Consider the following 23,604-nt stretch of genomic DNA (forward strand, 5'->3'; position numbering starts at 1 on the left):
ATAGTCCAATAATAGTAAATTCTTTTGAATAATAGTGTTCAACAATAATACGAATAATATTCTATTTTTTCCAAAAGAAATGCTACGTCATTAAAGTTTGAAATTTTCTTAAAAAAACAATTAATAATAAAATAGAATAAATAAAATGAAAGAACTTATTTATTAAAGAAATTAATTTCTCTCAAGATTTCTGGTGGTTTTCTGACACCTTTATTTAACAAAACGTGTTATATTATCCAATATCCCACTTGAGTTTTGTGTCCCTTATCATTGCATCAAGGAACAATAAATTTGACAATTAATGCCAATATAAGCAGATATAAGCATTAATGTAGAAGGAGACTCGATCCATCTCAATAAGTCTATTATTTTGTAACGGAGTCGCGAATGTATTCCTTTTTTTTTTTTTTTATTTTCTTAGAATGTGATAGAACTTCCTTAATAGTTAATCCCATGGTTAATTAATTTTAGAGAAATTATTTAAATTAATTTTTAAAATTTTTAAAATTGGACATTTTAATTTCTGAGATTTTAAAATATACAAAACAGTTCTTAACATTAAATTCTATTAGACAATATAGCTTTCACTGGTCACTAACAGTGATCGTTGACATAGAATATTAATTTGCACACATAGTCGTTAAGTATCCACATGTGCGGGACAAATCAGTCTCCAGAGTAAAATATAAAATAATTTTTAAAAAATTAAAATTTTTTTAAAATAATCCCTAAAAATATTTAAAAATTTCAAAACAGTTCCTTCGAATATTTTTTATTTTTTTTTAAAAGTCGATCTCTTATAATATTTTTATTAATCAAAATAATAAAATATTATTAAAAATATATATAATAAATAAAAAATAAAAATATAATAAAATATAAACTAAAAGATAATTTTATTTAAAAAAATACTAGAGAGTTATCATAATTTTTTTTTGTTATCACTTTTAGTTATCAACTCAATTCTTTTATTCTAATAATTTAACAACATACTTGAACTCAAATTTTTTAATATTGATGGCTAACTGACGATCAAAAACAATAAAATTCTAATGAACTTCTAACATTCCTCTTTTATATGTTTTAAATTAATTTCAATATTATTTTATATTAATTATAAACTTATTGTTTTATTTTTAATTACACTTGTTGAATTAGAAAATAGATCAAAGAAGTATCAAATTAGAATTTATAGACAAATTCAAGTTCAAATATGGATATCAACTTCTCAGTAATAAGTTTTTTCTTTATAAATAAATGCATTATAAATAAATTTCTTTATAAATAATTTTTTTTATAAATTATTATTAAAACTTTAAAGACCCGATTTTCATCCGGTTTGGATCCGGTATAACTATAGCCTAAAAATGTTTAGGTTTCATCGAATTTAGGGTCAGGTTAGAGTCTAAAAAATAGATCCGATATGGTGTATATTTAAGACCGAGTCTGAGTTAGGACAAATTCGGTTTCACCCGACTCATATATATCCCTAACCAGTGAAACACAAAACTTTCAAAGAAACATAAGCAAAATACTTAGATTTACCAAGACATTTATTTTTCATATGTTGCAAAGTATTAGGGTTTCACATTGCATTGGAATTTTGTAAATCATTCACATTTTGATCTTGTAGTTGACCAAAATTTACAAATTTAAGTCAAATATATGACTTGGTTCGTATTGCATACAAGTTTTAAAATGTTACTTTCGTAAGTATTTGCATAAATATTCTCAATTATTTATATAAAAATTTTTATGTTAAATAAATTTTTTTTTATCTGTTCAAACAACATTAGCTTATTCTCTTCTTCATCATTAAAAAATGATCATAGAATATAGTACTTATAAATTAAATTAAATTAATATTTTACATGATCAAAATTAAATATGGGTTTATTTATTTTAATAATTTATAATTTATGATTTGAAAATATATAAAAAAATTGTATATACAAATAATCAAATTAGAGATAAATAAATAACAAATTTTAGAAACTAAAATTTATTAATTTAAAAATAATTATAAATAAATAATTCGAAAAGATTATTTTAACATTTTAAAAATTTTTTAGAGATTTTTTTGAGATTTTTTAAATTTTTTAAGGACTATTTTGTATTTCATTCTAGAGATTGATTTGTCCAATTCGCACACATAAACACTTAATAGTTATTTCACGTCACAGTCATCATCAATAACTAACGAAGGGAGACTATATTGTCTAACGAAAATAAATGTTGGATACTGTTTTGTGTATTTTAAAATTTAAAAGACTAAAATATTTAATTTAAAAAATTCAAAAACTGATTTGGCCAATTATTTTTATTTTTAATATTATTTTCGAACAAAGTTAAAACGTAAATGAACATAATATATTGAAAACATCAAAACTACTTAAAACATTTTTTATTTAAATTAAAACATAAGAACTTAGGAGAATTTCAGTAAAAAATTTTTTATTCATAATGCGAAACTCAAATCACATCATGTTGCATGCCGTAACTTCTTTTAATATGAATTGGTTTTGTCGAATCACATGAATATAATTAAGAGGGGGCATAGATTTAATTTGGTCCCTAAATTTTTCTCTGAAATTAGTTAGATCTTTGAGTTTGAGATGATTACTTTGGTTCTTGTGTTTTGTAATGATGAATCAAACTGGTCCTTTTGTCATTAATCTAGTCAACATGACATTTTTGTATAGTTAACTATCATTGTCGTAGATTAATAGTTAGCCGATATTATAATAATAGTATATATAGAACTCAATTTGGTTTTTTAATGAACTAAATTGAGCTATCCAAATATATATTATAAAGTTTATCTCATTGAGGGACCCAAATTAAGTTTCTTAAGGGATCAAATTGAGTTTTGACACTTACGTATCACGTGAATTAACTAAATAAACTGCTACAGTGATAATTAGTCACTATAGAAGGATCGCGTTTCTGGAAATAGGAGATAGAGGAGGTGAAGAAACGGTATATATTGACACAAAGGAGTGATGCACGTTGCCTTAGAATTTGATAGTTGGTTTATAAATTGATACAACTTTCCTTGTTTTGGTTTTTCTGCTCTGTATGCTTTATGTTGTTTCTTGATTATGGAACTTTACAAGTTATACTTGCTGCTATGACTCTTTTAAGCATAGTTGTTAGAATCAAACTGTTGATCGAACCGATTAAGTTATTAATTTATTAATTTATTGGTTTAATCGATAAATTATTGATTGAACTAGTAAAATTAGTCCTACGTAAATAAAAAATATAAAATAGTAAAAAATTGAGTAAAGTGATAATTAGATCCTTAAAATTTTCGATTTCGGATTAATTAGTCCTTAAAAAAATAAAGTACTAATTTGGTCCTCCATGATAGTAAACGGTGGACGTACACGTTATGTCCCTCTATCAATTTATCATATGAAATTTAATAGTGATGCTTATAGACTTATATAGTCCCTACTAATTAGTCTTAAGTCGAAATTCTCAAAGACCTACTACTTGACTTCATACTTTAAAATATTTAAAATAAATATCTTCACTAACATTTTAATAATTGTATAAATCCTAAAAAATTATAAATTTAAAAAAAGAGAGTATAAAACAAAAATTAAACGAAATAAATATAAAATAAGTCAATTATATATATATATATAATATATACAATAACTAGCACATAAAGTAGTAAATGAACAAAAAAACCTGGTGGCATGCCTTGATGAAATGTTGAAACACCGAAGATTTGTGGAACGCTAGAATACTGTAGGACCGGTCGGTTCACAGATTTGCAACGAATCAATCGATTTTAGCCGATTTGTGATGAACCATCTAATTCTTGACAATTTAATTACACTTTCGATCTAAATTAAATTTTCAGTCAAACTGATGAGTCCGATCCAATTTTTATAACTATACTTTTAAGTTTCTTCCATAATTTAAAAAACGAAAAGGAAAAAAGCTCACTATAGAAGAAGAAAGTTTCTCTTTTTTGTCATAACTGTTGAAGAAGGTCAAAATTTGCAATTCTTTTGCAAATTATTTGTGATCCTGCAAAATATAGAAGAAGTATTGAAACTAACATAGAGAGAAATTAATATGAAATAGAAGAGGAAAAGTCTTTTTATTCATACATTGACTACAAGAACTAGAAGCTTCTTTAAAATTTGATGGACCTTGTAAAACTTATATCTAAAAATTATCAAACTAATTTTTTAACTAAATTGTCTAACATGTCATCCTCTATTTATTCACTTTAACTTATTTTTGACTAATTAATTCAGCTATATATTACATTGACAAGAAGTGAGGAGCTTTATTTTTTCAGTTAGAGTAGGTGAAAGTATTTATAATTTCTTTTTTGGTCCTATGTGTTTTTTTTCTGTTAGCTCTGTTGTTGAACAATTATATTTGAAGGATTATTATTCTCTTCGATCTAGAAAAAAGAAGAGATTTTGATTACATTGCACAGTAATAGTCCGTTGATATTAGGATAAGATTTAAGAAAATATTATTTTGACATTCTCTTCATATTATTTTTTCTTTTACTGTTTTTAATTAAAATAAAAAAATAAATATTAAATTGATATCTAAAAAATTTTAATGTTGATAAAATGGTATTTGATTTTTGTTATTGACAAAATAGCTCTTAAAAGATTTTAAAATTTGACAAAATCAACTAACCGTAAAAAGATAACGTCACAGTAAACAAAAAATACTGATGTGGCTGTAAAAAAAGAACTCCGATGATGGCAAACAGCTCCAACAACGTTTTCGGTCTTCTTCTTTGCCATGATGGAATGAGACGTAGCGGCGAGGTGCTTCCAGACACGGAAGGGATGCAACAGTGCGTTGAAGAAGAAGAAGCGGTAAACACGAGAACGCAGCAAGGTACTGCCATGCGGAAGGGGACGCAGCGGCATGCCACGACCGTCTGGTGAAAGGGGACGCAGCGGGTGTTGAAGAAGAAGAAGCGACAAATACGAAAAACGTGGCGAGGTGTAACGGCATGCCATGACAGTCTTCTACTTCAATTATTGCCATAGCGGAAGGGGACGCAACGGCGTGTTGAAGAAAAGGAAGCAGCAACACACGATAACGACAATGAAGAAGGTCGCCAGAAACATTGTCGGAGCTCTCTGCCATCATCGGAGCTTTCTTCCAATGGCCACATCAGCATTTTTTATTTACTGTGATGTTATCCTTTTCACGGTTGGGTGATTTTGTCAAATTTTAAAATCTTTCAGGGACTATTTTGTTAATAACAAAAATTAGGTACCATTTTGTCCGCGCTAAAATTTTTTGAGTACCGATTTAGTATTTGCCTCTAAAATAAATAAATAATTGTTAAACTACATATTATATCCTTAGATGTGTTTTCAATTTTTTATTTTCTTCTTCATGTCTCTACACTTTCACATCCTTCCTCATTAATCCAGCTTCCCTTACTCTATTCCCACCCTATCTCTACTCTATTATATCATCTTTTATAATTAAAGATATATATTAATAAGAATATTATAAAAGTTAGCATACGTAATTATGTAAATTTTATTAGTATTTTATTTTGTTAATTAGATATTTTTTAGGTATTCTTTAAATACTCTGGAATATATAACTTATTAGAGTAAATATTGTTAAAAAATAGGTATTTGGTATTCTATGTAGTGAATAAACTTGTATATATATGAATAATAGTAATAATAAAGTGTGTGTTTCTTTTCTCAGAGTTTCTTTTATATTATGCTTGCTCCACTTTTTTAGGGTTAAGTACTGTTTTCGTCCTTAAGGTCTGGGGTGAAAATCAAAATTGTCCCCGACTTTTTTTTGTTATTAAAATCATCCTCAACGTTACAAAACTTTATAAAATCATCATTTTTTATTTCAATTTTAATTTTTTGACCAAATTATCCTTAACAATTAATAAAAATAATAAAAAATAAAAACATAAACAAAAAACCCTTCTCCCCACCCCCACCTCTGATGTCTCTTCCCAATGAGAAAACCCACCTTCTTCCTCTTCTTCTTCAACTTAAACACCGCCACCCTTCTCCGCCCTCCCCTCGCGCTCTCTCTCCCCTACTCCTCCGCCACCAGCAACTCCATTCTTGACCCCTTAACACCTCTCACTTCTTCCACCCTTTCCTTTACACTCCAACACCGCATCCAATTTTCCAACCACTACCTCCTCCTCCTTCTGCTCACCAACCACCACATCTACCCCCACCAACTTGAATGTGTCTATTATTACGAGGCGAGCCTTAATAGAGAGAGCAACACCGTTGTTGTGTTCGTGAAGGGTTTGAATCTGAGACCACACAAGATTTTCGATCTGAACCATTTCCGGTGCCACTTTGTTAATTCACCAAGTTGTGAGGTGCTTGCTGCCGCAGAGTGTTAGGAACAACACTGATAGGACTAAAGGGGTTGGGGTTACTGTGAGCCATTTGAGTAGGAATTTTCGGCACCCGGTTCAGACCATATTGCCCTTTATCGCTAGAATTGATGAAAAGGGTAAGAAAAAGAGGGAAATATATGAGCTTTGTGTATGTACCATGGTGTGGAACCAGGGTTCTACGCTGAGGGAGTGGGTTATGTATCATGCTTGGTTTGGTGTGGAGCGTTGGTTCATATATGATAACAATAGTGATGATGATATTGAGGAGGTGATTCAGGATCTTGATTCTCAAGGGTTTAATGTTACTAGGTAGGTATTGTCTTGGATCAAGACTCAAGAAGCTGGGTTTTCTTCTTCTCTTCTTCAGCAGCAACAACAAATTCAGCAAATTCAACAATAGCAAATTCAGCAGCAACAACTACAAAAAAATCACTAAAAATTTTAAAGGGATGGGGATAGGGGGTGGGGATGGGGGTGATGATCGGGATGGGGTTTCATTTTTTTTTTTTTTTTTTTGTTAAGGGGATGGGGATGGGGATGGGGTGCGGTGGGGGTGGGGTTGGGGTTGGGGTTGGGGTTGGGTTATGTTTTTATTTTTTAATATATTTTTTATTTTTTTATTAATAGTTAAAGATAATTTGGTCAAAAAATAAAATTGAAATAAAAAAAAGGACGATTTTATAACGTTTTGTAACGTTGGGGATGATTTTAATAACAAAAAAGGTCGGGGACGATTTTAATTTTCACCCCAGACCTTCGGGACGAAAACAGTACTTAACCCACTTTTTTACTATCAAATTCTGCAAGTTTAAATAGAATTTTGTTATGGTACGGGAGTGTAGAGCCTGCAAACTCTGCTCACATTTGTTTTAATCTTAAACATTCTCATTCTATTTATTAAACATATTAATCCAGTTAAAATTGTTATGCTTAATAGTTCACTACAACCTTATATGGAACAGTTTTTTTTCAGCTAATTTTTATTTGATTGAAGTTCCTTATGTGCCAAATTTTAAATGCAATCTTATTTCTATTTCAAAAATTACTAATGCCTTATCTTTTTGTTTTATATTCAATGCTCATAATTATGAGATTCAAATGCGGTCTACTTTGAGGATGACTGAAGTTGCTTATCAGAAACTAGGGTTGTACACAATGTATACTAAAATAAAGATGGTTGTTAATTTTAGCAAATTAGAAGAAAATATTTTGCATATTACGACAGAAGAATGGGACATACATACTTCACACACTTCACAAAATATTCTTTGGCACTATAAGTTAGGCCATATTTCTTTAGTAAATTATAATAATTAGAGAAAATACATCAATTCATCTCAAGTCCAAATAATAATATATCATGTGATCTATGACATTCTATAAAATAAAAGAGGATATCTTTTTTTAATAGTTTATATAATCTAATTTTTTCTTTGATTTGATTCATACTGATATTTCAGGGCTTATTGCCACACTATTCATTTCTAGCCATAGATAATTTCTCATCATTATTAAAGATAAGAGTAGATTTACTTAAATTTTTTTTATAACAAATAAATCTAAAATTTGTTCTCTTTTAGAGAATTTTGTTGAAATGAACTACATACAAAAAAAATCATGGTAAAAGCCATTAGAATTAATAATGACCAAGAATTCTTAATGACTTCTTTCTATTAAAAAAAATTTACATCAAAGGAGTTGTGTGGAGACGCTACAACAAAATAGAATTGTTGAAAAAAAGCATCAAGATATTCTAAATGTGGACAGGACTCTCATATTTACTTCCAACTTTTTAAATTATTTTTGGTATTATACAATGGCTCATGCCATTCACATAATTAATAGAGTACCTCAAGTTGCATTCAAACACAGCTCATATCAGATCCTTAATGGCACCATTCTAAATTTAATCATCTAAAAATTTTTGGTTGTTTAACCTTTGTTTCCACTTTATATGCTCATCAAAAGAAATTAGATCATAGAGTACGAAAATGTGTCTTTCTTGAATATAAATCAGAGACAAAGACTATATTTTACTTGATATTAAAATAAAGAATGTTGTCATTTCTCAAAATATTATTTTTTTATGAATTCTATTTTTTTAAAAGAGATTTTGTCTTCACATGATCAATTCTTAGGCATACTCCTTAAATTCTAATTTTCTCATTTTGGAATCAATATTTATTCTGATCCTTTTACAATAGAAAAACATCAAATAAATTACTCAATTTGGACACTTTTTCTAATTTCCAAAACAATCCCCTAACAAGATCAATGGACTTCATTCTAACAAAGAAATTCTCACATCTGAATCTCATACACCTACATCTAATTATAATGCATATTCTAATGAAGAAATTATCCCATTCAAACCTCATGCACCTACATCTAATTATCATGCATCATCTTCTCTTCATTCTTACTAACTTGAACTTGCATATTATGATTTTTCTCCTACACAACCTTCTATTTTTGAAACAAATAATTTGAATCCTGCTACATCATTAAATAATCCAAATAGCACATTATAGGTTAGTGAACTTAAAAGATGATACCGGGAAAGAAAATAACCATTCTATTTGTAAGAATACTATTACATGTAAGTCAATATTTTAGCTCAGCGATCTCCAACTTCATTTAAAGTGAAGTATCCGATATTTATCTATGTGTCTTACGACGCACTATCAATAAGGCATAAAATTTTTTTGACTACCATATCCTCCACCATAAAACCAAAAAGTTTTGAAGAGACCATCTCTATGATTGTTAGTGTAAGGCAATATGTGTTTGGATTGAAAGCTTTTAAGGAGAATAAAACATGGAAGTTGACTTTTCTTCTTTTTGAAAAGAAGGCAACCAATTGTAAATGGATTTTTAAGACTAAGTTTAAATCCGAAGTAGAATGCCACAAGGCAAGACTAATTGTTAGAGGCTTCACACAAACGGTAGATTTCAACTACTTTGATACCTTTAGTCCAGTTATCAAGCTCACTATTTTAAGAATATTTTTGGCTATTGCTGCTGCTAAGGGGTGGTATATCCACCCATTGGACGTCAATTCTACTTTTTTTTCATGAAAATTTACTAGAAAAGGCATACATAAAACCTCCATTAGGATTGGCAGTCCCAAATAGTTTAGTTTGTAAGCCGGAAAATTTATTATATGGCTTCAAACAGGCTAGTAGGCAATAGCATCAGAAGTTGTACTTTGTTTTTATTGAAGATAGATATACTCAATCAAAATCAAATAGTTGTTTAATTATTAAACTATCTTATTAAGGTTTTAGATGTATCCTTATCTACATGGACGGTCTGGTTTTAGCAGGGGATGATTGGAGAGAAATTGCTAGCTCCTAAATAACAAGTTTAAAATTAAAGATTTTGGTGAATTAAAATTCTTTCTTGATTTAGAAAATTTCAGAAGTCAACAAGACATGGTCATGTATCAACGAATAACTCTTGAATTGTTTGATTAATTTTGGGTTCATAAATACAAAATCAGCCTCCACATTAATGGATATACAACACATCTATCTAAATCTTCAAGAACTTCTCTTGATGATGTTACTCCTTATAGACAACTAATTGGACGTTTAATTTACCTTATTGATGAGCGAATAATTTATACGTTTTTTGGCATTGTTTTTACATAGTTTTTAGTATGATTTAGTTAGTTTTTAATATATCTTTATTAGTTTTTAAATAAAAATTACATTTCTGGACTTTACTATGAGTTTGTATATTTTTCTGTGATTTCAGGTATTTTCTAACTGAAATTGAGGGACTTGAGCAAAAATCTGATTTAGAGGGTGAAGAAGGACTGCAGATGCTGTTGGATTCTGACCTTCTTACACTCAAAGTGGATTTTTTGGAGCTACAGGAGTCCAAATGGCGCGCTCTCAACTGAGTTGGAAAGTAGACATCCAGGGATTTTCAGCAATATATAATAGTCCATACTTTGCCCAAGTTTAGATGACGCAAACTGGCGTTCAACACCAGCTTTCTGCCCTATTCTGGTGTTAAACGCCAGAAACAAGTTGCAAAGCAGAGTTAAACGCCAGAAACAAATTACAAACTGGCGTTCAACTTCAAGGAAGACCTCTACATGTGAAAGCTTCAATGCTCAGCCCAAGCACACACCAAGTGGGCCCGGAAGTGGATTTCTGCATCATTTACTCATTTCTGTAAATCCTAGTTACTAGTTTAGTATAAAAACTACTTTTAGTGATTTATTTCACATCTCTGGAACACATTATGTAAATTTTATGTTCTGAGACCTCCATGGGAGGCTGGCCACTCGGCCATGTCTACCATATTTTCACTTATGTATTTTCAACGGTAGAGTTTCTACACACCATAGATTAAGGTGTGGAGCTCTGCTATTTCTCATGAATTAATGCAAAGTACTATTATTTTTCTATTCAACTCAAGCCTATTTCTTCTCTAAAATATTCATTCGCACACAAGAACATGATGAATGTGATGATTATGTGACGCTCATTACCATTCTCACTTATGAACGCGTGCCTGACAAACACTTCCGTTCTACAAAGCTTGAATGCATATCTCTTAGCCTCCTGATTTACGATCAGAGTCTTCGTGGTATAGGCTAGAATTATTGGCGGCCATTCTTGAGATCCGGAAAGTCTAAACCTTGTCTGTGGTATTCCGAGTAGGATCTGGGAAGGGATGGCTGTGACGAGCTTCAAACTCGCGAGTGCTGGGCGTAGTGACAGACACAAAAGGATTACTGAATCCTATTCCAGCATGATCAAGAACCGACAGATGATTAGCCGTGCGGTGACAGCGCATTTGGACCATTTTCACTGAGAGGACGGGATATAGCCATTGACAACGGTGATGCCCAACATACAGCTTGCCATGGAAAGGAGTATGAAGGATTGGATGAAGACAGTAGGAAAGCAGAGGTTCAGAAGGAACAAAAGCATCTCCATATGCTTATCTGAAATTCTCACCAATGAATTACATAAGTATTTCTATCCTATTTTATATTTTAATTATATTTTAACTATCAATTCACCATAACCATTTGAATCCGCCTGACTGAGATTTGCAAGATGACCATAGCTTGCTTCAAGCCAACAATCTCCGTGGGATCGACCCTTACTCACGTAAGGTTTATTACTTGGATGACTCAGTGCACTTGCTGGTTAGTTGTGCGAAGTTGTGACAAAGAACTAAGATTATGAACGTGCGTATAAAGTTTTTGGCGCCGTTACCAAGGAATGAACGATCACGATTTCGTGCACCAAGTTTTTGGCGCCGTTGCCGGGGATTGTTCGAGTTTGGACAACTGACGGTTCATCTTGTTGCTCAGATTAGGTAATTTTATTTTAATTTTAAGCCTTTTGTTTTTATTATTCTTATTTTTGAAAAAAAAATTTTTAATTATTCTATGTTCTTCAGAATTTTTAAGAATGAATTCTAGAGTTTCATCATGATCTGTTGAAGCCTGGCTGGCTGTAAAGCCATGTCTAAATTCTTTTGGACTGAGGCTTCCTCTTCACATGCTTGAACTATGTATGCTGAAGCTTGACTGGCCATTGGCCATGTCTAGTATTTTGGACCGGAGCTTTCACTGAAAGCTTGGCTGGCTAGTAAGCCATGTCTAATTCCTGGACCGAAACTTTAGACTAACATTGCATGATTTCTGGAATTCTCATTAGAAATTTTGAAATCCTTATTTTCTTTTTCAAAATAATTTTCGAAAAATATACAAAAAAATTAATAAAATCATAAAATAAAAAAAAATTGATGTTTATTGTTTGAGTCTTGTGTCAATTTTTAAGTTTGGTGTCAATTGCATCTTTTTAATTTCATTAAAATTTTCGAAAACCCATGCATGGTGTTCTTCATAATCTTCAAGTTGTTCTTGATGATCTTCTTTGTTTGATCTTTGCATTTTCATGTTTTGTGCCTTTTCTTGTTTTTCATATGCATTTTCAAATTGTTAGTGTCTAAAGTTTGAAAATTTCCAAGTTTGGTGTCTTGCATGTTTTTCTTTTCTTAAAAATTTTCAAAAATAAGTTCTTGGTGTTCATCTTGACATTCAAAATGTTCTTGGTGTTAATCTTGACATTCAAAGTGTTCTTGCATGCATTGTGTGTTTTGATTCATAATTTTCATGTTTTGAGTCTTTTGTTGTTTTTCTCTTTCTTCATTAAAAAATCAAAAATAAAAAAAATTACTTTCCTTATTTCACTCATAAATTTTCGAAAATTTGAGTTGACTTTTTCAAAACTTTTTAAAATTTAGTTGTTTCTTATGAGTCAAATCAATTTTTCAATTTAAAAATTCTATCTTTTTCAATTCTTTTTCAAAAATAAATCTTTTTCATTTTTTCTTTCATAATTTCAAAATTTTCAAAATTTATTTTCAAAATCTTTTTCTTATTTCTATTTCATATTTTCGAAATTAATGCTAACAATTAATGTGATTGATTCAAAAATTTAGTTTGTTACTTGCCTAGTAAGAAAGGTTCAATCTTTAAATTTTAAAATCGTATCTTTTTGTTTCTTGTTAGTCAAGTAATCAACTTTAATTTTCAAAATCAAATATTTTTAAATTTTTTCCAAATCTTTTTCAAAAAAAATTTCAATCACATCTTTTTCAAAATCAATTTCAGAATCTTTTCTAACTTCTTATCTTTTTAAAATTGATTTTCAAATCCTTTTCCAATTAATCTTATCTTGTTTGATTCTTATCTTTTTCAAAACCACCTAACTAATTCTCTCTCTCTAATTTTCGAAAATCACTAACCTCTTTTTCAAAACTCCTTTTTAATTAACTATTTGTTTTAAATTCTAATTTAATTTAATTTCATTTTTCTTTTTAAAACTTTCAAATTTTAACTTCAAATTTTAAATTAAAAATAAAAATATTTTTATTTTATTTTATTTAATTTTCGAATTCTTCCCTCTCTCATCTCCTTCTATTTATTTATTTATCTACAAACACCCCTCTTTCACTCAAAAATTCGAACCCACTATTCTCCTCTGTGTTCGAATTCTTATCTTTTCCTTCTTCCATTCTTCTCTTCTTATACTCATATAAGGAATATCTATACTGTGACATAGAGGATTCCATATTTTCTTTTCTGTTCTCTTCTTTTTCATATGAGCAGGAACAAGGATAAGAACATTCTGGTTGAAGCTGATCCTGAACCTGAAAGGACTCTGAAGAGGAAGCTAAGGGAAGCTAAAGCACAACTCTCTGGAGAAAATCTGACAGAAATTTTTGAAAAAGAAGGAGGCATGGCCGAACCCAACAACAATGCAAAAAAGATGCTTGGTGACTTCACTGCACCAAATTCTAACTTACATGGAAGAAGCATCTCAATCCCTGCCATTGGAGCAAATAATTTTGAGCTAAAGCCTTAATTAGTTTCTCTGATGCAACAAAATTGCAAGTTTCATGGACTTCCATCAGAAGATCCTTTTCAGTTCTTAACTGAATTCTTGCAAATCTGTGATACTATTAAGACCAATGGGGTTGATCCCGAGGTCTACAGGCTTATGTTTTTCCCGTTTGCTGTAAGAGACAGAGCTAGAATATAGTTGGACTCTCAACCTAAAGATAGCCTGAACTCTTGGGATAAGCTGGTCACGACTTTCTTAGCCAAGTTCTTTCCTCCTCAAAAGCTTAGCAAGCTTAGAGTAGATGTTAAAACAGAAAGAAGGTGAATCCCTCTATGAAGCTTGGAAGAGATACAAGCAACTGACCAAAAAGTGTCCTTCTGACATGCTTTCAGAATGGACCATCCTGGATATATTCTATGATGGTCTGTCTGAATTATCAAAGATGTCATTGGACCATTCTGCAGGTGGATCCATTCACCTAAAGAAAACACCTGCAGAAGCTCAGGAACTCATTGACATGGTTGCAAATAACCAGTTCATGTACACTTCTGAAAAGAATCCTATGAGTAATGGGACGCCTCAGAGGAAGGGAGTTCTTGAAATTGATACTCTGAATGCCATATTGGCTCAGAATAAAATATTGATTCAGCAAGTCAATATGATTTCTCAGAGTCTGAATGGATTGCAAGCTGCATCCAACAGTACTAAAGAGGCATCTTCTGAAGAAGAAACTTATGATCTTGAGAACCCTGCAATAACAGAGGTGAATTACATGGGAGAACCCTATGGAAACACCTATCATCCCTCATGGAGAAATCATCCAAATTTCTCATGGAAGGATCAACAAAATCCTCAACAAGGCTTTAATAATGGTGGAAGAAACAGGTTCAGCAATAGCAAGTCTTTTCCATCATCCTCTCAGCAACAGACAGAGAATTCTGAGCAGAATCCATCCAGCTTAGCAAATATAGTCTCTGATCTATCTAAGGCCACTCTAAGTTTCATGAATGAAACAAGGTCCTCCATTAGAAATTTGGAGGCACAAGTGGGCCAGCTGAGTAAAAGAGTCACTGAAACTCCTCCTAGTACTCTCCCAAGCAATACAGAAGAGAATCCAAAAAGAGAGTGCAAGGCCATAACCTTACTTGGTGTGGCCGAACCCAGAAAGGAGGAGAAGGACGTGAATCCTAGTGAGGAAGACCTCCTGGGACGTTCACTGACCAATAAGGAGTTTCCCTATGAGGAACCAAAGAAATCTGAGGCTCATCTAGAGACCATAGAGATTCCATTGAACCTCCTTTTACCATTCATGAGCTCTGATGACTATTCATCTTCTGAAGAAGATGAAAACATTGTTCAAGGGCAAGTTGCCCAGTATTTGGGAGCAATCATGAAGCTGAATGCCAAGCTATTTGGTAATGAGACTTGGAAAGATGAGCCTCCATTGCTCATTGATGAACTAAATATCTGGGGTCAGCACACTTTACCTCAAAAGAAACCGGATCCTGGAAAATTCCTAATTCCCTGTAACATTGGCACCATGACCTTTGAGAAGGCTCTATGTGACCTGGGGTCAGGCATAAACTTAATGCCACTCTCTGTAATGGAGAAACTGAAAATCTATGAGGTACAAGCTGCAAGAATCTCACTAGAGATGGCAGACAAATCAATGAAACAGGCTTATGGATTAGTAGAGGACTTGTTAGTGAAGGTTGAATGCCTTTACATTCCTGCTGACTTCATAATCCTAGACACTGGGAAGGATGAGGATGAATCCATCATCCTTGGAAGACCCTTCCTAGCCACAGCAAAAGCTATGATTGATGTGACAGAGGAGAGTTGGTTCTTCAACTGAACGAGGACTACCTTGTATTTAAGACTCAAGGGTCTCCTTCTGTAACCATGGAGAGGAAGCATGAAAAGCTTCTCTCACTGCAGAGTCAACCAAAGCCCCCACAGTCAAACTCTAAGTTTGGTGTTGGGAGGTCCCAACAATGCTCTGAACATCTGTGAGGCTCCATGAGAGCTCACTGTCAAGCTATTGACATTAAAGAAGCTAATAAAATATGAAATAATAAAGAGAAAATAAAATAGATATAATTAAATAACATTGGGTTGCCTCCCAACAAGCGCTTTTTTAATGTCAATAGCTTGACAGTGAGCTCTCATGGAGCCTCACAGATAATCAGAGCAAGGTTGGAACCTCCCAACACCAAACTTAGAGTTTGAATGTGGGGGTTCAACACCAAATTTAGAGTTTGGTTGTGGCCTCCCAACACCAAACTTAGAGTTTGACTGTGGGGCTTTGGTTGACTCTGCAGTGAGAGAAGCTTTTCATGCTTCCTCTCCATGGTTACAGAAGGAGATCCTTGAGTTTTAAACACAAGGTTGTCCTCATTCAGTTGAAGGATCAATTCTTCTCTGTCCACATCAATCACAGCTCTTGCTGTGGCTAAGAAGGGTCTTCCAAGGATAATGGATTCATCCTCATCCTTCCCAGTATCCAGGATTATGAAATTAGCAGGGATGTAAAGGCCTTCAACCTTTACTAGCACATCCTCTACTTGTCCATAAGCCTGTTTTCTTGAGTTGTCTGCCATCTCTAATGAGATTCTGGCAGCTTGCACCTCAAAGATTCCCAATTTCTCTATTACAGAGAGTGGCATGAGGTTTATCCCTGACCCAAGGTCACATAGAGCCTTCTCAAAGGTCATGGTGCCTATGGTACAAGGTATTAAGAACTTTCCAGGATCCTGTTTCTTCTTAGGCAATGTCAGTTGATCCAGATTACTCAGTTCATTGATGAGCAAGGGAGGTTCATCTTCCCAAGTCTCATTACCAAATAACTTGGCATTCAGCTTCATGATTGCACCAAGGTACTTGGCAACTTGCTCTTCAGTAACATCCTCATTCTCTTCAGAAGAAGAATACTTATCAGAGCTCATGAAGGGTAGAAGGAGGTTCAATGGAATCTCTATGGTCTCTAGATGAGCCTCAGATTCCTTCAGGTCCTCATTGAGAAACTCCTTATTGATCACTAAACGTCCCAGGAGGTCTTCCTCACTGGGATTCACGTCCTCTCCCTCCCCTGTAGGTTCGGCCATGATGGTTAAATCAATGGCCTTGCACTCTCTTTTTGGATTCTCTTCTGTATTGCTTGGGAGAGTACTAGGAGGGGTTTCAGTGACTCTTTTACTCAGCTGGCCCACTTGTGCCTCTAAATTTCTAATGGAGGATCTTGTTTCATTCATGAAACTTAAAATGGCCTTAGATAGATCAGAGACTATATTTGCTAAGCTAGATGGATTCTGCTCAGAATTCTCTATCTGTTGCTGAGTGAATGATGGAAAAGGCTTGCTATTGCTGAACCTATTTCTTCCACCATTGTTAAAGCCTTGTTGAGGCTTTTATTGATCCTTCCATGGGAAATTTGGATGATTTCTCTATGAGGGATTATAGGTGTTTCCATAGGGTTCACCCATGTAATTCACCTCTGCTACTGCAGGGTTCTCAGGATCATAAGCTTCTTCTTCAGAAGATGCCTCTTTAGTACTGTTGGATGAATCCTTCAATCCATTCAGACTCTGAGAGATCATATTGATTTGCTGAGTCAATATTTTATTCTGAGCCAATATAGCATTCAGAGTATCAATTTCAAGAACTCCCTTCCTCTGAGGCGTCCCATTACTCACAGGATTCCTTTCAGAAGTGTACATGAACTGGTTATTTGCAACCATGTCAATGAGTTCTTGAGCTTCTGCAGGCGTTTTCTTTAGGTGAATGGATCCACCTGCAGAATGGTCCAATGACATTTTAGATAATTCAGACAGACCATCATAGAATATATCCAGGATGGTCCATTCTGAAAGCATATCAGAAGGACACTTTTTGGTCAGTTCCTTGTATCTCTCCCAAGCTTCATAGAGGGATTCACCTTCCTTTTGTTTAAAGGTTTGAACATCCACTCTAAGCTTGCTAAGCTTTTGAGGAGGAAAGAACTTGGCTAAGAAAGTCGTGACCAGCTTATCCCAAGAGTTCAGGCTATCTTTAGGTTGAGAATCCAACCATATTCTAGCTTTGTCTCTTACAGCAAATGGGAAAAGCATAAGCCTGTAGACCTCGGGATCAACCCCATTGGTCTTAACAGTATCACAGATCTACAAGAATTCAATTAAGAATTGAAAAGGATCTTCAGATGGAAGTCCATGAAACTTGCAGTTCTGTTGCATCAGAGAAACTAATTGAGATTTCAGCTCAAAATTATTTGCTCCAATGGCAAGAATTGAGATGCTTCTTCCATGTAAATTGGAATTAGGTGCAGTAAAGTCACCAAGCATCTTCCTTGCATTGTTATTATTTTCGGCCATGTCTCCTTCTTTTTCGAAAAATTCTGTCAGATTTTCTCCAGAGAGTTGTGCTTTAGCTTCCCTTAGCTTCCTCTTCAGAGTCCTTTCAGGTTCAGGATCAGCCTCAACAAGAATGTTCTTATCCTTGTTCCTGCTCATATGACAAAGAAGGAAATAACAAAGAAAATATGGAATCCTCTATGTCACAGTATAGAGATTCCTTTATGTGAGTAGAAGAGAAGAAATTCGAACACCAGGAGGAAGAGAGGGTTCAAATTTTTAGATGAAGAGAAGTGTTAGTAAATAAATAAAATAATTAGAAGGAGATGAAAGGGGGAATGAATTTCGAAAATTAAATAAATTAAAATAGAAATATTTTTGTTTTTAATTAAAAATTAAAGTCAAAATTCGAAAATTAAAAAAGAAAAATTGAAATTGAATTAAATTTAAAACAATTAATTAATTAAAAAGGAATTTTGAAAAAGAGGAAGGTGATTTTCGAAAATTAGAGATAGAGAGTTAGTTAGGTAGTTTTGAAAAAGATATGATTGAAACAAAAAGATAGGATTGGTTTGAAAAAGATTTGAAAATTAAATTTTGAAAAGACAGGAGGTTAGAAAAGAAGTTAGAAAAGATTTTGAAATTGATTTTGAAAAAGATGTGATTGAAACTTATTTTGAAAAAGATTTGAAAAAGAAATTTAAAAAGATTTGATTTTGAAAATTAAAGTTGATTACTTGACTAACAAGAAACAAAAAGATATGATTTACAATTTAAAGATTGAACCTTTCTTAAGTGGTAAGTAACAAACTTAAAATTTTTGAATCAATCACATTAATTGTTAGCATTAATTTCAAAAATATGATTTAGAAAAAGAAAAAGATTTTGAAAATCAATCATAAAGTTTTCGAAAATATGAAGGAAAAATTAAAAAAGATTTAATTTTTGAAAAAGATTTGAAAAAGATAGAATTTTTAAAATTGAAAATTTGATTTGACTCATAAGAAACAACTAAATTTTAAAAAGTTTTGAAAAAGTCAACTCAAATTTTCAAAAATTTATGAGTGAAAAAGAGAAAGATAATTTTTTTTATTTTTGAATTTTTAATGATGAAAGAGAAAAACATCAAAAAGACTCAATGCATGAAAATTTTGGATCAAAACACATGATGCATGCATGAACACTATGAATGTCAAGATGAACACCAAGAACACTTTGAATGTTAAGATGAATACCAAGAACTTATTTTTGAAAATTTTGAAGAGGAGAAAAACTTGCAAGACACCAAACTTAAAGATTTTTAATTTTTAGACACTAACAAATTAAAAATGCATATGAAAAACAAGAAAAGACACAAAACAAGAATTTTTAAAGATCAAACAAGAAGACTTACCAAGAACAACTTGAAGATCATGAAGAATGCAATGCATGAATTTTCGAAAATGTAAGAAAAATAACAACATGCAATTTGACACTAGACTCAAACAAGAAACATAAAATTTTTTGTTTTTATGATTTTTTTTTTTTGGATTTTTCGAAAATTAATTTGGAAAAATGAAAAAGAAGAAATTTTTTTTTGTATTTTTCGAAAATAAGAAATAAAAAGCTTAAAATTAAAATAAAATTACCTAATCTGAGCAACAAGATGAACCGTCAGTTGTCCAAACTCAAACAATCCCCGGCAACGGCGCCAAAAACTTGGTATGCGAAATCGTGATCTTCAACAATGGCGCCAATGGCTTGGTGCTCTCAAACGTGAATCACACTTAGTCACAATTTCGCACAACTAACCAACAAGTGCACTGGGTCGTCCAAGTAATAAACCTTACGTGAGTAAGGGTCGATCCCACGGAGATTGTCGGCTTGAAGCAAGCTATAGTCACCTTGTAAATCTCAGTCAGGCAAATTCAGATAGTTATGGAGATTTGATAATTAAAACATAATTGAAATATAAACTAGGATAGAGATACTTATGTAATTCATTGGTGAGAATTTCAGATAAGCGTATAGAGATGCCTTTCGTTCCTCTGAACCTCTGCTTTCCTACTGTCTTCATCCAATCATTCCTACTCCTTTCCATGGCAAGCTTTATGTAAAGCATCACCGTTGTCAATGGCTACATCCCATCCTCTCTGTGAAAATGGTCCAATGCGCTGTCACTGTATGGCTAATCATCTGTCGGTTCTCGATCATACTGGAATAGGATTTACTATCCTTTTGCTTCTGTCACTACGCCCAGCACTCGCGAGTTTGAAGCTCGTCACAGCCATCCCTTCCCAGATCCTACTCGAAATACCACAGACAAGGTTTAGACTTTCCAGATCTCAAGAATGGTCGTCCATGGGTTCTAACTTATACCACGAAGATTCTAATATCTCGGACTCGGTCCTCTGTATTAGATATCTAAGAGATACTCATTCTAGCTTGTTTGTATGTAGAACGGAAGTGTTTGTCAGGCACGCGTTCATAGGTGAGAATGATGATGAGCGTCACATAATCATCACATTCATCATGTTCTTGGGTGCGAATGGATATCTTAGAGAAGGAATAAGCTTGAATTGAATAGAAAAATAGTAGTACTTTGTATTAATTCATGAGGAACAGCAGAGCTCCACACCTTAATCTATGGAGTGTAGAAACTCTACCGTTGAAAATACATAAGTGATAAGGTCCAGGCATGGCCGAATGGCCAGCCCCCCCAAAACGTTATCAAAGGATCAAAGGATCATCCAAAGATGTTCCAAAGATGTAAATACAATAGTAAAAAGTCCTATTTATGCTAAACTAGTTACTAGGGTTTACAAAAATGAGTAATTGATGCAGAAATCCACTTTCGGGGCCCACTTAGTGTGTGCTTGGGCTGAGCATTGAGCTTTACACGTGTAGAGGCTTCTCTTGGAGTTGAACGCCAGTTTGTAACCTGTTTCTGGCGTTTAACTCCACTTTGCAACCTGTTTCTGGCGTTTAACTCTAGAATGCAGCATGGAACTGGCGTTGAACGCCAGTTTGTGTGGTCTAAACTCGGGCAAAATATGGACTATTATATATTGTTGGAAAGCCCTAGATGTCTACTTTTTCAACGCAATTGAGAGCGCGCCATTTGGAGTTCTTAGCTCCAGAAAATCCACTTTGAGTGCAGGGAGGTCAGAATCCAGCAGCATCTGCAGTCCTTCTTCAACCTCTGAATATGATTTTTGCTCAAATCCCTCAATTTCAGCCAGAAAATACCTAAAATCACAGAAAAACACAAAAACTCATAGTAAAGTCCAGAAATGTGATTTTTATTTAAAAACTAATAAAAATATACTAAAAACTAACTAAATTATACTGAAAACTATGTAAAAATAATGCCAAAAAGCGTATAAATTATCCGCTCATCAATGGCCAAAACCTACCCTCTACCCCACCCCTATATAAACCCCTCAACACTACTCCATTTTCACACATTACAACCACCACTTCTCCCCCTTGGCCGAATACACTCTCTCCCTCTATCTCCTCCATTTTCTTCTTCTTCTACTACTTTCTTTATTCTTTTTCTCGAGGACGAGCAAACCTTTTAAGTTTGGTGTGGTAAAAGCATTGCTTTTTGTTTTTCCATAACCATCAATGGCACCTAAGGCCAGAGAAACCTCAAGAAAGAGGAAAGGCAAGGCAATTGCTTCCACCTCTGAGTCATGGGAGATGGAGAGATTCATCTCAAAAGTCCATCAAGACCACTTCTATGAAGTTGTGGCCAAGAAAAAGGTGATCCCTGAGGTCCCTTTTAAGCTCAAAAAGAGTGAATATCCGGAGATCCGACAAGAGATTAGAAGAAGAGGATGGAAAGTTCTCTCTAATCCTATTCAACAAGTCGGGATCTTAATGGTTCAAGAGTTCTATGCAAATGCATGGATCACTAGGAACCATGATCAAAGTAGGAACCCGAATCCAAAGAATTGGCTTACAATGGTTCGGGGGAAATACTTAGATTTCAGTCCAGAAAATGTAAGGTTGGCGTTCAACTTGCCAATGATGCAAGAAAACGCACGCCCCTACACTAGAAGGGTCAACTTTGATCAAAGATTGGACCAAGTCCTCATGAACATATGTGTGGAAGGAGCTCAATGGAAAGTTGACTCAAGAGGCAAGCCGGTTCAATTGAGAAGACCGGACCTTAAGCCTATAGCTAGAGGATGGTTGGAGTTCATTCAACGCTCAATTATTCCTACTAGTAACCGGTCTGAAGTTACTGTAGACCGGGCCATCATGATTCATAGTATCATGATTGGGGAGGAAGTGGAAGTTCATGAGATTATACCTCAAGAACTCTACAAGGTGGCTGACAAGTCCTCCACTTTGGCAAGGTTAGCCTTTCCTCACCTCATTTGCCACCTCTGTAATTCGGCTGGAATTGACATAGAGGGAGATATCCTCATTGATGAGGACAAGCTCATCACTAAGAAAAGGATGGAGCAAACAAGAGATCATGGACCTCAACAAGAGCATGAGGAAATTCCTCACCATGAAATCCCTGGGATGCCTCAAGGGATGCACTTCCCTCCACAAAATTATTGGGAGCAAATCAACACTTCCCTAGGAGAATTAAGTTCCAACATGGGACAACTAAGGATGGAGCACCAAGAGCACTCCATCATTCTCCATGAGATTAGAGAAGATCAAATAGCTTTGAGGGAGGAGCAACAAAGGCAAGGAAGAGACATAGAGGAGTCAAGAGCACCATTGGTTCTTCAAGAAGAGGAAGACGCCACCCTCACTAAGGTGGACTCGTTCCTTAATCTCCTTGTTCTTATTTTCCTGTTTTTCGGTTTTTGAGCCTTATGTTTTATTTATGTTTGTGTCTTTACTATATGATCATTAGTGTTTAAGTGTCTATGTCTTAAAGCTATGAATGTCCTATGAATCCATCACCTCTCTTAAATAAAAAATGATTTTAATCACAAAAGAACAAGAAGTACATGATTTCGAATTCATCCTTGTGTTGAGTTAAGAAATTAACTAAATTAATTAGTGATGACAAACATTATTTTATTGGGCAAAATAAATAATTAAATATTAATTATTTATAATTATATGCTGCTGATTATTTATGATGATATGTTGCAGGCCAAAAATAAATATAATGCAGCAGCAGCCCAAGTGAATGAGAGAAACATATAAATAAGGATGGTGGGCTAAAATGCAAACGAAGCCCAAAAGAAACAAAGAATACAAGGCAATGGGCTGAATGAAAAAAGATCCGATCCAAGCCCAGTTCGTTGCCTCTCTCATTCAAACTCTTCCATCTTGCTCTCACCCAAAAGCAACGTTAAGTTGTCCCCTCTTGGTCAGAACTCAGAAAAAGAAAGAGAGAGCTTCTTCCCTAAGCTATTCACTAAAGAAGCAAGAAAGAGAAGATTAAGCAAATGATAGAAGTCTAATCACCCATCATCAATCTATATCAAGAAGAGGTCAGAAGTTAAAGGTGATTTTCATTTCCTTCTACATG

The 23,604-nt window shown here is 33.4% G+C and overlaps 1 non-coding gene across 1 annotated transcript; it reads left to right on the forward strand.

The window, feature by feature from the left end:
• The first annotated feature begins 17,636 nt into the window (after window positions 1–17,636).
• Window positions 17,637–17,744, forward strand: LOC112759864 (small nucleolar RNA R71). The gene has a single exon (XR_003180329.1). It is a non-coding gene; the product is annotated as a small nucleolar RNA R71 (small nucleolar RNA).
• The last annotated feature ends 5,860 nt before the right edge of the window (window positions 17,745–23,604 follow it).

The sequence above is a fragment of the Arachis hypogaea genome, chromosome 16 (assembly GCF_003086295.3).
Source record: "Arachis hypogaea cultivar Tifrunner chromosome 16, arahy.Tifrunner.gnm2.J5K5, whole genome shotgun sequence".
Lineage (NCBI taxonomy): Eukaryota > Viridiplantae > Streptophyta > Magnoliopsida > Fabales > Fabaceae > Arachis > Arachis hypogaea.